Genomic DNA, 14,323 nt, shown 5'->3' on the forward strand with positions numbered 1-14,323 from the left:
ATCTGTTACTCAACCACCCCTGGGTTCAATCCTCAGTACAAAGGGGGAAAAAAAAGAAAGAAAAAGAGTGGATATAGTACAGTAAGATATCTTGAGAGATAAAGACTATAATACATAAATTTTAATAACATCTTATTTATTATTAATCTTACTGTGATTAATTTATAAATTAAGCATCACAGATGGTACAAACAGAAGAAAATATTACAGAGTTTGTTCATACTATTCATGGTTTCAGGCATCCCGTAGGGTCTTATAACATATTCCCTGTTAATAAAAAGACTACTATAGTATGTACCTTTTAATGACATATTTTGTGACAATGCACATGTACTGTTTACAACTATATTATTTTGTCCAATAATGATTCCTGCCTGAAACAATTATTACTGTCCATCCCAAATGGTGATTTCTTTTTTCCATCACTCCTTCTACATTATCAATGGGAATTCTACAACAAGAGACAGTCTTCTCTTTTCTATTTACATAGTTTTATCTAGATATTTCTTTTTGCTCTATGGAATAGTCTGTTATCATTACAGCTCAAAATGTCCCTAATTTGGCAAAGCTGACTCCTATGTTGATTTTTTTTTTTTTGGTCCCCTCAACTGTGTGAGAGTGTGTGTGTGTGTGTGTGTGTGTGTGTGTGTCTGTCTGTCTGTCTGTCTAGGGCCTTGTGCATGCTAAGCACATGCACTCTACCACTAAACTACACCCCCAGTCTCCCGTTATTTTTGATATGCTCCCATCACTTTTTGAACATTTCAACATTTCATTCTGGCATTTTCATCCTATATTCCCCTATCCCAGTGCTGGAATCAACCATTTCTCCTAGGAACCCTGGATCCTTGTATTGCTATCTAGCATTTAGAAACCCAAATCTGAGAAAAAGGTATATTCATTAATGCTACAGTTTCATTGTTTTTAGGCCTTCTCGTGAACAGAGCTTAAGAAATATATACTGTACACTCCAACAACTTTCTACCTATCTATCCCCATTAATTCCTATTGATATCTCCAATTCCAATCAAATCCAAGGATAACCATAGTTTCCCTCTTTTTATTTGTACCAAGTTTCTCTGATCTTAAAAGAAGTTTAATAATTGCAATATAATTATTTACTCATTCTTAGAAAACACATAAAGTAGTTTTAGAGTTGCTAATTTACATGTTAGAGTTTGCTTTATAAGCCTATTCAGACTGTACAATGTGATCCTAAAATTTACAAATTACATGCCCACACACACTTCCAGCCACTGGAAATGTCTTGGTAACAGATGGCAACACCAGAAAGAAATACAGAATTGTTTTTTCTCACAGAATTACTTATTTTTTTTTTTTAAGTTCTGTTAACTTCTAAACATTATTCAAGTCTCTACTGAGAGATTATTTCCTCGATACAGTTATCCCTGAATACCCAGTTTGGGTTAGACTTCCATGTGAAATCATTCCCTCAATGACAATCTGTACTACACACATTTGTAATTCTCCAAAGTATCGCTTCTCAGCCTTTTGGCCAAGATCAAGTGTAATTCTCCAAAGTCAGCCTTTTCAGCTAGATTAGAAACTCCTTAAGGAGGAGGACTCTCTATTTTACACTGTTATATGCTTAGGTACCAACAGTACAAAAGCAGGGTTCAATTAATACTCAATAAATGCCCAAATAAACCAAAAAATAGAAGATAGATTAGATGCTAGAACCATTTTATGATTGTTAACCACCAATAATATGTAGAAACTAAACTTCTAAAACAGATGGATGTGGAAACATCTTGTTCCTTTCCTCTGCGTTATATTACCTAGTTGATATCAGAAATATCACTAGAAGCCAGGGGCACATGCCTGTAAACCCAGCCACTTGGGAGGCTAGGGTAGTAGGAGGATCACTGTTTGACAACTTAGATAGCCCTGACAACTTAGGAAGACCCTGTCACAAAAGAGAACATTTAAAGGGCTGGGGATATAGCTCAGTGATAGAGTAACCCTGGGTTCAATCCCTAGTCCTGCCACCCCACCCCACCCCACAAACAAAACAAAACAAAAACCCCTCACTTTAAGATAGAAAGGAGGCCTATTCGTATCCAGCAAACAAAATTGGTTGGTATCATGAGTCTAAAACCAAAATAGTAATAAGCGTCATCAACCTTTCCTTTCTCAAAAGTTCTTTGTTAGACTTTGCTAATCATCACTTATTTTAAATCCAGCTGTTAAGAGATATGCAATATCCAGATTGGCCTGCTTTGCATGCTTACTGCAATTTTGCACTGAGGATAATTTCTGTTGGCTTAAACACCAATACGAGCACCAATATGTTTAAACGTGGTGATGAACCAAGCATAAGTAGGCTTTAAATGTACTTTCCCAACAAAACAATTTAATTTGCTCATAGGAATCTGGGAAATATAGCTTTTATTCTTATAAATGCTTATAGAATCAGAATCCTAATTTATTTTCCTAAGAAGTGACACACGAAAAGAACTCCCCACCCCCTTTTTTCTGTGTTTGGGTATAATTTACCTCCAGAAACCTGAACTAAAAACACATTAGTAAATTAATGATTTCAAAATAATAATATAAAATCTAACCAATATTATTTTTATTAAAAAAATTTTAAGCAGCATTTTTCTCTCACTTTCACTAATAAATGAGACCAACCATGTATCACAAGAGAAAAAAAATGTTAACCTTTAATCTCGGATATCTGAGAATAACAAGAGAATATCTAGTATACAGAGAGATTAAAGAGGTTTATACTACCGATTCATTATGTCACCAGGTATTTCACAAGGAGCTAAGTCAAACTACTTTTTACCTTGTTCCATAATTACTGGTTTGACTAAAACAACTGATCATTAAATTTAATTTCACTAAATGATAATCATACCACATAAAATTCAAAATGCATTAATAGAATACATTAATAGAGGCTTCACTTTGTTAGATACAAATTACATTTTTATTTCACCCAAAAGTAAAACAAGTTTAAAAAAATGAGCTTCAAATGATAATGTTTCACTATACCTGACATTATCACTATAGCTATTTACTACAGGTTAAAGCTATGTGTAAAAACACAAGTTGAAAGCAAGTGTAGTGAACTCACATCTTTTTTAAAACCTTAAAGGTTTAAATGTATAATATGTATCTGATCACTAGAACAAAATTAAAACTCAAAGTGAGTTTTAATATAAAACAATGGTAGTCTTTCCTCAGCTTTTCACAATATTCTAAATCTTCTATAATAAGCATTTCTATATTCAGATATTTTTAAATTTCATTTTTTAAACCTGGGAAAGTACATATAAAAATTTTGCCATTTTAACCATTTTAAGTGTATACTCTTCAGTGGCATTAAGTACATTCACACTTTATACAACTATCATAATCTATCTGCAGAACCAGATAATTTTTTAATGGACATTATTTTCTTTCTAAAGCACCTAAAAAGTTTTGTTAAAAACTAACCAAATTTCCTACAAAGCTTTAAGACACTTAGAATAGAAATAAACTGTTGGCCTCTATTTGTGAAATAAAATATCAAATTACATAATGTTAAAGAGGAATGTTATAAAAGGAAAGCGATTGACGCTAGAAGGGCTTTCTCTGTTACTCTGCCTTCTGCACAGTTTCTACCAGCAAGAAGGCCTTTCTAGATGTGGCCCCTCAACCTTAGACTGTCCAGAACTGTGAGATGAATAAATTTTTATGCTTCATAAATTGTTCAGCTTGTGGTATTCAGTTATAGTACTATAAAATGGACTAACATATACCTTGCATCTATGAATGGCACTCATTTATGTGCATATTTGAGGTGATATTTGCCATAGCTTTTAATGTACCAAATCCTAATTTCTCTTAAATTTGCATGTAATACAAGTCTCTATGAGCAGTCAGTGAAACAAAAATAAGCTGAATTTTAAATGGAAAAGACAGTTAACTAATAATGATAATTCACATCTCAATAGCATATCTCCCAGTTTGAATCATACAGCTAATTGCCTCTTTCCAGAGTCTGTGGTGGAATGTGCCCCAACCAGAAAAATGTTAGAAAAGCTGCTCCTGGAGGTTTGAAAAATATCACCTGCCAGGCACACACCTTAGCAGAAAGAAAAGCATATTGCATTTATGATGTCTAATTAATACTAAAATGTTTAATATAATGTAATAACGTATGCCATTATTTTATTTCCATTCTTATTCAAAATGTATCCCTATTGTCAAAATCATTCTAGATGATTTAAGATACTTAACAGATACTGCCATAATTTTTTCACTTGCCACGTTTTATTCTAAAATTTCTGATCATTAAAAAAGGGTGAAACATAAATATTTTGATCAATTTTTTGGCACACTAAAATCTTTTCCTACATGCAGGTACCACTGGTTTGCAGGCACAGGATGATATTTACACTTCAGTGGCTATGCCCCCATCATTAATGATGGAGAAAGATCTCAAAAGTCCAGAAAATACAGACAAAATAATTTCTTGAAAGCCTTCCCATAACCTCAAAAAAAAGCAATAAAAATAATTACTCCAAAAATACAAGTTTGACTAGAGTAAAGCAGATAAGGAAATGCTTTAAACCATTTAGAAGAAAAATTTGTACAGATTTTTATTATTATTTATTATAAATGTATATAATATAAATTATATTTATTAGAGTCTCAGATTCTATCATTCACTAACATATTTTAGGCTACTTAAAATTACCTGTATAAGGTTTGCTCTATTCATCTGTTAAATGGGATGATGACAAATGTATCTCTCTCTCAGATATACAACTCTTTATGTGTCAGATACATATAGATAGATTTAGATATGTTATACCTTCTCTCATATGCAGGCATTTAATACTATAAATCTGTAAACTGCTTATAAACTAAAGTACTACGAGACACTACTGCTCCTGCTACTTACCACTATTACTAACAATAATACAACACATAATTATAAATAGTTCCAAGTTCTTATAATATTGTCATTCACCACTCTGCTGTTATCAAAACAAATGAATGCTAGGGAAGCTTCAGGGGGTCTTGATATTTTTTTCTCTTACAGTTGAAAAAGGTGAGTCAAACAGGCAAGTGCTATAGTTTGGTGCCAGAAACCCTGTTCCTATGGTTCTCCCTTGCCACTGCTGATCAGGAACACCAAAATCTTTTAACCTATTAACTCTCATGGTTCTATCTATGTACAAGAAGAAAATATCCAAAGCCAGTCACTCAAATGTCCTATAGCATATTCTCTCAGGCTTTTAGCCTTCCAAAGAGACAAAGATAATACCATATTTGATTAATATTATGTATACAAGTTAAAAAAAAAAGCTGGGAAAAAAATAAAAAGCTCTTTCTTCAAAGCTCTAGCAGCTGGTGACCCTCTGCAGTTGGTATCCCTCCACAACTCCCTTGAATACAATTTGAACACCACTAATGTCAGAGAACCTTGCAGGGCTTACCTATTTCACAAGGGCTGAAATTATGATCTATTCAAGAACAACAATAGTACAGAGGTTAACAATGGGTTCTGCAGAATGGGGGGAAGGGATCAACACAAATCACTAGCATTATATTTTTACTAATCTTTCTAAAAAATATCTGCATCAGAACAAATGTTTTTATCACCTATACAACAAAATATATAGCTACATTTTCCAGAGCTGACAGTCATGTACACCTGTCATTACTTTTTAAAATGCGAAGAAAACTATAAATTGTTAGTTGGATTTCTTTAAAATTATCAAAGCGATTTCAAATTTCAGTAAAATATATTTGGGTTGGTACCTAGTAGTGGTTCCCTAGAATTAAATAATATTCTTTTTCTCAAACAAAAACATGGCCTGATATAGTTCCTAAACAGAGACCCATAACTGCAAGCAAAAAACAATGAGCACTGGCTGCCAGGAAGCTCAAAGTTAAACTGTTATGTCCAAGGCAACAGTATACTTAGCCCTTTTTTCTGACAACTTGTGTTCTTTTTTGTTGTTGTTGTTGTTATAATAGATCCTGTTAATTTTTCTTTCTCTAAATGATCATATAATTCATAGATTTTAATGGTCACATCATTTTTAATGTTTTTTTTTCAGGGATTTATTTTTATTTTAATGACTATTATGTAGTATTTCCTTTCCAGATGTGGCAAGATATAAATAATAAACAAAACATTAAACATGTCAAACACACAGCAACAGCATTAACAGATGTATCATTTCAAAACACTTTCCATATTTTTAAAAGTTAAAAATATATTACTTTAAGTCCATAAGGTGAAAAAAGACAGGTTGGGAAAAAACTTTTGAAATTATCTGACTCAACTTCATCTGGTTTATTTTTTTGCTTTTGTTTTATACCAGAAATTGAACCCATGAAGGCTTAACTAATTAACATGCCCAGACCTTTTTTTTTATTCTGAGACAAGGTCTCAGTAAATTGTTAGGCCTTGCTAAACTGCTAACTTGCTAGGATAGCAGACCTGTGCCACCACACCTGGCTCCAACTTTATCTTTACAAAATATAATTTAATAAACAATTGCAATAAATTTACATCTTCCTGCTATTATCTGTATATACAAATTGTCAAATCTCCCTTTGAAATTAAGCAAAAGAATGTTACTACTCCATTCAAAACCCTCAGAGTGAGTTACCATCTCTCATAAGCACCAAAGTCCTTACAAGGTTCTTCAAGATTTGGCATGGTCTGGTCCCTCGTTTCCTCTCTGACTTCATCTCCTGCCACTCATTCTCTCCAGCCATATTGGTCTCCTGCTGGTTCCTCTCACTTGTCAAGTGTATTTTTTTTCTAGATAAGATATTCGCCTACCAGGGAAATTATTAAGACTTGTTCCCTCGCCATAATCAGGTCTTTGCTCACATGGCACTTTATCAGAGAGGTCATCTCCATATTTGATATAATAAGCTCACCTCTTCCACCCAGCCACCCTTAACGCCAGTACTTAATCTCTGCTCCCCTCCCAGCTTGACTTTGCTACAAAGCATTTTTTTTTAAATATTTGTTTCAGTTGTAGATGGACAAAATATCTTTATTTATTTATTTTTATGTGGTGCTAAGGATCGAACCCAGTACCTCACACGTTTGAGGCAAGCACTCTACCACTAAACTATAGCCTCAGCCCCTGAAAAGCATTTTATTACCTTCCAATATATGATACAGTTTATTTCTTCATTTCCTTCCTCCTCTACTACAATGTATAAACTCCAGTGTTTTGTTTTCCTTCTGTTTTGTTCATTACTACTTCTCCAGCACCTAAACAATGCATCTAAAACCTGATACCTATGATGTGTTCAAAAATACCTGTTTGATGACTAAAAACTGAATAAGGCTTTATTCCTACTTTCAGTTGTACCAGTATTCCATTTTCTATATTTTTACAGTGATTTATACCATTTACTCACATATTTAGCCTAACATTAATTGAAAGAAATCAATAGAATTTTTTGAGAATACTTAAGAACTGAATGAATTTGATTTGATTTAAAATCCAAAGTTACCCATAAGTAGGATAAAAATAAAAGGATCGAAGATATACTATGCAAACATTAATTTTAAAAAAAAGGGAGTAGCAATATTAATAGCAATAAAGTAGTCTTCAAAGAAAAATACTTGGGGGCTGGGGTTGTGGCTCAGCAGTAGAGCCCTCGCCTAGCAAGGCCTTGGGTTCAATCCTCAACACCACATAAAAATAATAAATAAATAAATAAAGGTGTTGTGTACAACTACTTCTAAAAAATAAATGCTAAAAATGAACAAAAAGAAAATCACTTAAAATAAATAGGGATACTACATAATGACAAAAGAATCACACCATTAGTTAGACAAAACAACATTAATGAGTATTCACCAAAAAAGTAGAAACAGGTCTAAGAGTCAAATCCACATTTCCAATTGGGAACTTCAATATCCTACAGTTAGCAACTGATATAAGTACTGCTCAGAAAATCAAGAGGAGAATTGAATAAGTACTCAATCACTCCACACACACACACACACCCTTTGTAAGAGCTAATGGAACCAGTTACCAAGAAAGGCCACATACTGGGAAAATAAAACAAATTTTTAAAAATTTTACAATAATTAAAACTGAAGTATGTATTCTCCATTTTAATGAAATCAAACCAGAAATCAATGGACAATAGGAAAATCTTCAAATAGTCAGAAATAAAAATGACATAATAAATAATCTATGGGCCAAAGAAGCCTCAAAGGAAATAAAGAAAAATATATAAAACTGAAAGAAAATATACCATATTAAAACATGAGAGAAAGAGCCTAACTCCCTATTTCTTATATGTAAGCTACCATAGTGACTTTCTTCTAAAGACTACAGTATGGCACAACTGTATACTACCTACGCAAGGATCTACCTTAACATCATAAGTCATGATGATTACACATGCCCTTGATATAATAAAATGGCCCTTTATCTCTGTAGTTTTTCTCCCCCAAAATCCATAACTGCAATCTAATCCTGAGAAAACACCAAATAAATCCCAATTGAGGGACATGCTACAAAATCTCTGACCCACACTCTTCAAAACTATCTGTCAATGTCAACCAAAACAAGGAAAATCTGAATGACTGTTATAGTCCAGAAGAGCCCATAGAGATATGATGAATAAAAACAAACTGGTACCCTGGACAGATACCTGGACCAAAAAAAAAAAAAAAAACCAAAAACATTAAGACTTAAAACTATAAACTCTGGGGGCTGGGGTTGTGGCTCAGTGGCAGAGCACTTGCCCAGCATGTGTGAGGCACTGGGTTCGATACTCAACACTGCATATAAATAAATAAAACAAAGGTCCACTGACAACTAAAAAAATATTTTAAAACAACAACAGAAAACTAAACTCTGAAAACAGAAAGCAAAAGCTTCACGACACTTGATTTGGCAATGATTTTCTATGTATACCCCCCAAAGTTATGGAATCATAAAAGGATGATTAGAAATAATTGAAGTGGTATAACAATGTCATTCTAATCTTTTTCAACAAAATTAAATCCTCTCTCATTTCATGACTCTTATTGAGGAGGAATAAGCAAGTTCTTTGAACAAAACTATGTAAATTCAATATTATTTAATGAGCCTAGAATTCATTTTAGAAACAATTATGTAAACAAATAGAACTAGAAGTTCAGAGCATTTTAGATTCCTAAATCAAGTGTCCAAAACTGACCTATTCCAATGCCAATGCATAATAAAGCTGCTGGACAACGCAGGGGTCATGTGGAATCTCTCTTATATACCTCTAGGGAAGGCACTCTGCCTCATCCAAATTCGGATGACTCAATTAGGAGACATTTAAATCACTCTTCCTTGTTTTACTATTCAATATATGAAAGTGAACAATATGGAACTTTTGATGATCTCTCTTAAACTTCATGTGTCAAAATTTTAAAGATCGTGATCACCTGTCCCCTACAGGATAAACGTATTCTAACCAGCGGAATACATTTACCTTTGAGGTTTTCTAATTTTTCAATATTACTTCCACACAATGAAAGAAAAGATCTTTTGGAATTCTATTTCCAAAAGCTTACTTATAGATACATTAATGAACTCATGTAATTAAAAGTACAATATTTAGAAAAGAGAGTATTAAGTTCAGCTCTGATTTAGATACTTATAAAACTCATTTAAATTTATTTATAAACACTCCCCCTTATTTTAACATCATTTTAGGAGAGACAACCTCCAATCTGGGTTAAGAGAGGCTTCTACAGAAGCTTCTTCATCCCCCACTTATAGCATCAGAATTTATAGGGCAGTGCCAAAGGAGTCTAAATTTTTAACAAGATTCCTGGGTGTTTTTATGCACAATTAGGATTAATATCAGCTGCTCTGACAGAACTTAGCACTTAATGCAAAACCAGAATGCTTCGTAATAATTTTTTTCATTTTTGACACAGAGGAGATCACTCCATTTATCTAGAGTGATAGACTTCTGAAATTGCTAAAATGTATTAAAAGAGGTGAGTACAAATTTTATTAATATCATAATGAGTAAAGGTGATAAAATTCCCTGGGAAACCTCTTCTTAACAAAGGTCCACGTAAGGCAACACTCTCCTGAGAAAACCAGGAAGAATTGTTGATACGACTGCAGGTAAGCCTTGATGGAAAACTTCCTGGCCAGCAACAAGGCCAACTGTGCCACCCTCCAGTATTTGTGCCAATGGTAGCAAATGGAGCAGGTTGAGTTACTGGCTCCAGTTAGTTGTTATGTCTAATTAGCTTGCATACCAGTGGAGACAACAACACTGAAAAAAATTGAACAATCTCTCATCAAAGCCTAATATTTAAGTTCCTTGCATCAACTCATTTAGAGCGACTTGGCAGAGAATCTGCCCTTTTGCCTGCCTATATACCAATGTTCTACTTGTCTTTCTATTTTGGTAATATATAAGCACTACATTTACTTTTAACTCCTTTTAGCAAACTCAGGGAAAAACACAAACAAAATTAGGTGCAATTTTGTATTCCACATCACCTAGTAAAATGCATTGAATAGTCATTCAATGGAAGTTATTTTATGCCTATTCTGAAACAGGAGACTTGCTCATGTTAGAAACTCTACAACATTTATCTATTTGGTTTGACTTTTCAGTACAGCACTGAAAATTTTACCTTTAGCTATAACACATTTTCTATTTTCAAATGTAAAAATTCACATATCTATGAGTTCTGATCTTAAATTTTCATATCACTAAACATTAAAATGTTCATCAAAAATTATTCTGTCACATTGACAAGAGAAACTGATATAATTGAATCTTGAGTGTGTCCCAAACATGTGTTTTAAAAAAACTAGTCCCTACCCAGAAACACTATTGAGAGGTGGTAGAACCTTTAGAAGGTGAAGTCTATGTGAAAGAAGTTAGATCACTAGGGGTATGCCCTTAAAGGAGACATTGGGACATATACTCTCCACCATGACATGCTGCCCTGTCACAGGCCCAAAGCAAGAGGTCATGATCAGGAACCTCTGAAACTGTAAGCCAAAATAAGTTTTTTCTCTTTTTAAGTTAATTATCTCAGGTAATTTGTTACAGTAATGCAAAGCTGACTAACATACAAACCAACATCTACTTCAACAAATAAAAGCCCAGGGTAAGAAAGGCAGGCATGAGTATGGAGGTGTAAGTTTTAACAGTACAAGTGCAAAAGGACTACTGAGATTTAACCATTTTAGCTAAATGAGAGGAATGCAATCTATAGACTCAAAAACATAGAGGCAGAAGGCTCTTTTTAGAGATCATCTAATCTAACCTTTTATTTTACAAATTAGAAAATTTGCCTCATTTTTTGTTTACCAAAATAGTCAGGAATGTTCCATTAATTCTCATATTAGATCACATTAGATCACATTAGATCACAAAAATGAAAAACATTTCATTTCCTCAATACCTGTGATCACTGTTCCATGTTTATGGTAATTATAAGAGACAAATCATAATGTTAAATAAGGAATCTGCATATTCCTATCACACTACACCTGAGATTAAAGAAATCCAAAACGATATTTCAGAAAACCAAAACCAAAACCCTGAATAACTTTATCTTCACAAATTCCTAAAGCACAGTAACTCCTAATTCATGCACAGAAGTTCTGTCTGAAACCTATGGGCAGGTTTATGATATTTTTTTCACTGTTCTATAAAATTTTGTTAAGCCTTCCCCAGAGTTTGTGTCAAAACACAGCCTGAATTTTGACTTACTTTTTAAATTGTTAACACATCGTTCACCAGAATACATCCTTTTATTTTAAGTCATCATTGATTTTTTTATTAGTTCAACAGGTCTGTGATTCTAAATTCTCATCCCCAGTCGTCTTCCTAGCTGAGGCCTATCATACAATTCTATAAAATATTGCTTGGTCAAGCATTCAGTATTGGTTGTTATGCTGGTACCTGGATGGCCAAGAAGAGACACTGAGCAATTTACTAAGCAGCTATTATTTCTTCTGTAAAGAAATGAAAAGAAAATGAAGTCATATACCCTCATTGCCTAAAAGAACAAAATAAGCAACTCCAGAAAACTTTTTAAATGACAGTATCCAACACTAACTGCAGCAACAAACAAACCTGGCTGTGAATACAGTAAACACTCTTATCTATATTTCTCCTAGTATGAAAATTACTATAAAAGTTCCACTTTAGCGAAATGGAATAGGATGATGATCAGAGGAAATGAGCAGTAGATCAGCTTCTGTATTATAGATTAAACTTCATGTGTCATTAAAAGACTTACAGAAAATCTCTGAAGTCAAACTACATACAAACTCAAACTTGACATTAATCATGACCTTTTTTCTCAATTAAATCAAAATATTCCCAGAAAAAGAGTGACTTAGAAAAGCAAGGGACAAGCACATCTTAAACATTTCTCTTTTACTCTAACCAATTAGAACACATAAAAATCTCAGCTGCTGCTCAAAGGGAGAGGGGGATGAAGAACAAGAGAATTGGTGCCCCTCTCTCCTTTCTTTTTAAGATCACAATTTAAAACACATATATCCATCTATACGAAGTGAAAATGAGAGATGAAATTCTTTTATACTTAAGAGTTGCCAAGAATCAAATGGCTTCCTTTTGTGTGTCAGATAGCTGTTGCTTCCCAACCATGCGTAAATTAACTTGCCCTTTTAAATTTCCATAATGCTTTTTTTTTTGAAGGTGATTAATGTTTAAACTTGGCCTGATATTTATATAATTATTCACAGTGTGACTGTATAACTTATTATCCAAACTAGAACATTTGAAAGTCAAAAGGGGTGAGATTAGTGACTATGCCAGGATAAGAGGGGTCCTAGTATTTTCATAATTCCCTCTCATCTACTCGTCTGGAAGCTGGATACGAGAAAGTTTGAAATGTATCACGTGTGTCACAGTGATAGACTATCTTAAAATTTTTTTTTAAATCAAATTTTACATGCTGGAAAATGAATTAACAAATGAACTAAAGAGAATTTTCACAACTACTTAGGGAAGCATAAGCAAACATACACATTCTAACTCCTCTGGACAAAATCCAAGTTTGGTTCTATGGGTCTGGACTTATAAATTCAAGAAATCCAATACCCTCTACCCTCAAAAGAGACTCAAGAAAAGAATGAGAATGGAAATTATTTAATCTATTAAAAATATTCTAATATTCTCTATATTAAGGACCTAGAAAGTTCAAATCCTAACAATAAAATCATACTAGTTACTATTTTTCAAGAAAAAGTTTCTGAGGGTATTATATAATCCAGCAATTGAATAATTTGGAAATTTATCTCCCTCCTCTAGTCCCACATCAAACTAGAATGCAAATTGTGAAAAGAATATACAAACTTAGTATTTTCATTTTTTACACTGTTATACCTTGAATACCTCTACACAAAATATACATTTTATTATCAAATCTAATCCTTGTCCCAAGGTGGGGGGGGGGAGGTAGAGAATAGCTGTACTGTGATTACTTCAATTTTTAAGAATAAAAAAATCTAATAACTGTATTTTTAGTGATCAAAACTAAAATGTGCCTACCACTTTCAAAACTTCTAAAAAGTTTTCCCAGCACTAAATTAAAGGTCCTATATTGCCCTGCTTCCCATTAATTTCATATCAGCAGATCTAGTTTTCATTAGGACTAGTCCTGTTTGGTGGCAGAAAACAACTAAACCACATAATTAAACTACAAAACATAAAATAAAATATTTATAGTTTCATTTCAATTCCACCTGGTTTGCTGCACAGACACAAAACCATAGTCTTTATCATATGTGATACTTTCCATAATTTACAAACAATTCCACTCTTCATTATATACTGTACAATTTAACAAAATAACATATAAACAAAAAAAGAATACAAGTATATTTAGGTCTTTTTTTATTAATATTCTTTAACCCCCCAAAAAGACATTTAATTAAAAAAAAAAAAAAACACCTCTTGGAAACTTGAGGAAGCATTTCCTAAATACTTTCCTTTTCCTGCAGTGTTGGTCAACTATACATAAATCATCACTGTTTGTGATCACAGGAGACAGAAAGGTGCAACACAAATAATCTAACTTTATTTATAGTCTTCACAAAATTTAAGTAATTTGCTAACAGGTAACAAAACTTAAGGATGTGAACTTCATCTCCTATTCCACCTTCTGATACTATAGCTAATAAGCAGGAACATGGTCAGAAGCTGTCTGCTAGCAGAGGAGAAAAGCACAGAATACATAGGAACTGATTAATCAGACCCTAGTCATACTGGTTGAAAGATGCAGAACCTTTAAACTCCCTTCATAATTCCTAAGGAAGTTTGGTCCTTC

The 14,323-nt window shown here is 33.1% G+C and overlaps 1 protein-coding gene across 2 annotated transcripts in view; it reads right to left on the reverse strand.

Moving 5' to 3' along the window:
• LOC125613717 (ubiquitin-conjugating enzyme E2 E2) overlaps positions 1-14,323 on the reverse strand; it is a 242,182-nt gene that overhangs the window by 161,873 nt on the left and 65,986 nt on the right. The gene's annotated exons all lie outside the window — the stretch shown is intronic.

Source organism: Marmota marmota, unplaced genomic scaffold (genome assembly GCF_001458135.2).
Source record: "Marmota marmota marmota unplaced genomic scaffold, marMar, whole genome shotgun sequence".
Taxonomy (NCBI): Eukaryota; Metazoa; Chordata; class Mammalia; order Rodentia; family Sciuridae; genus Marmota; species Marmota marmota.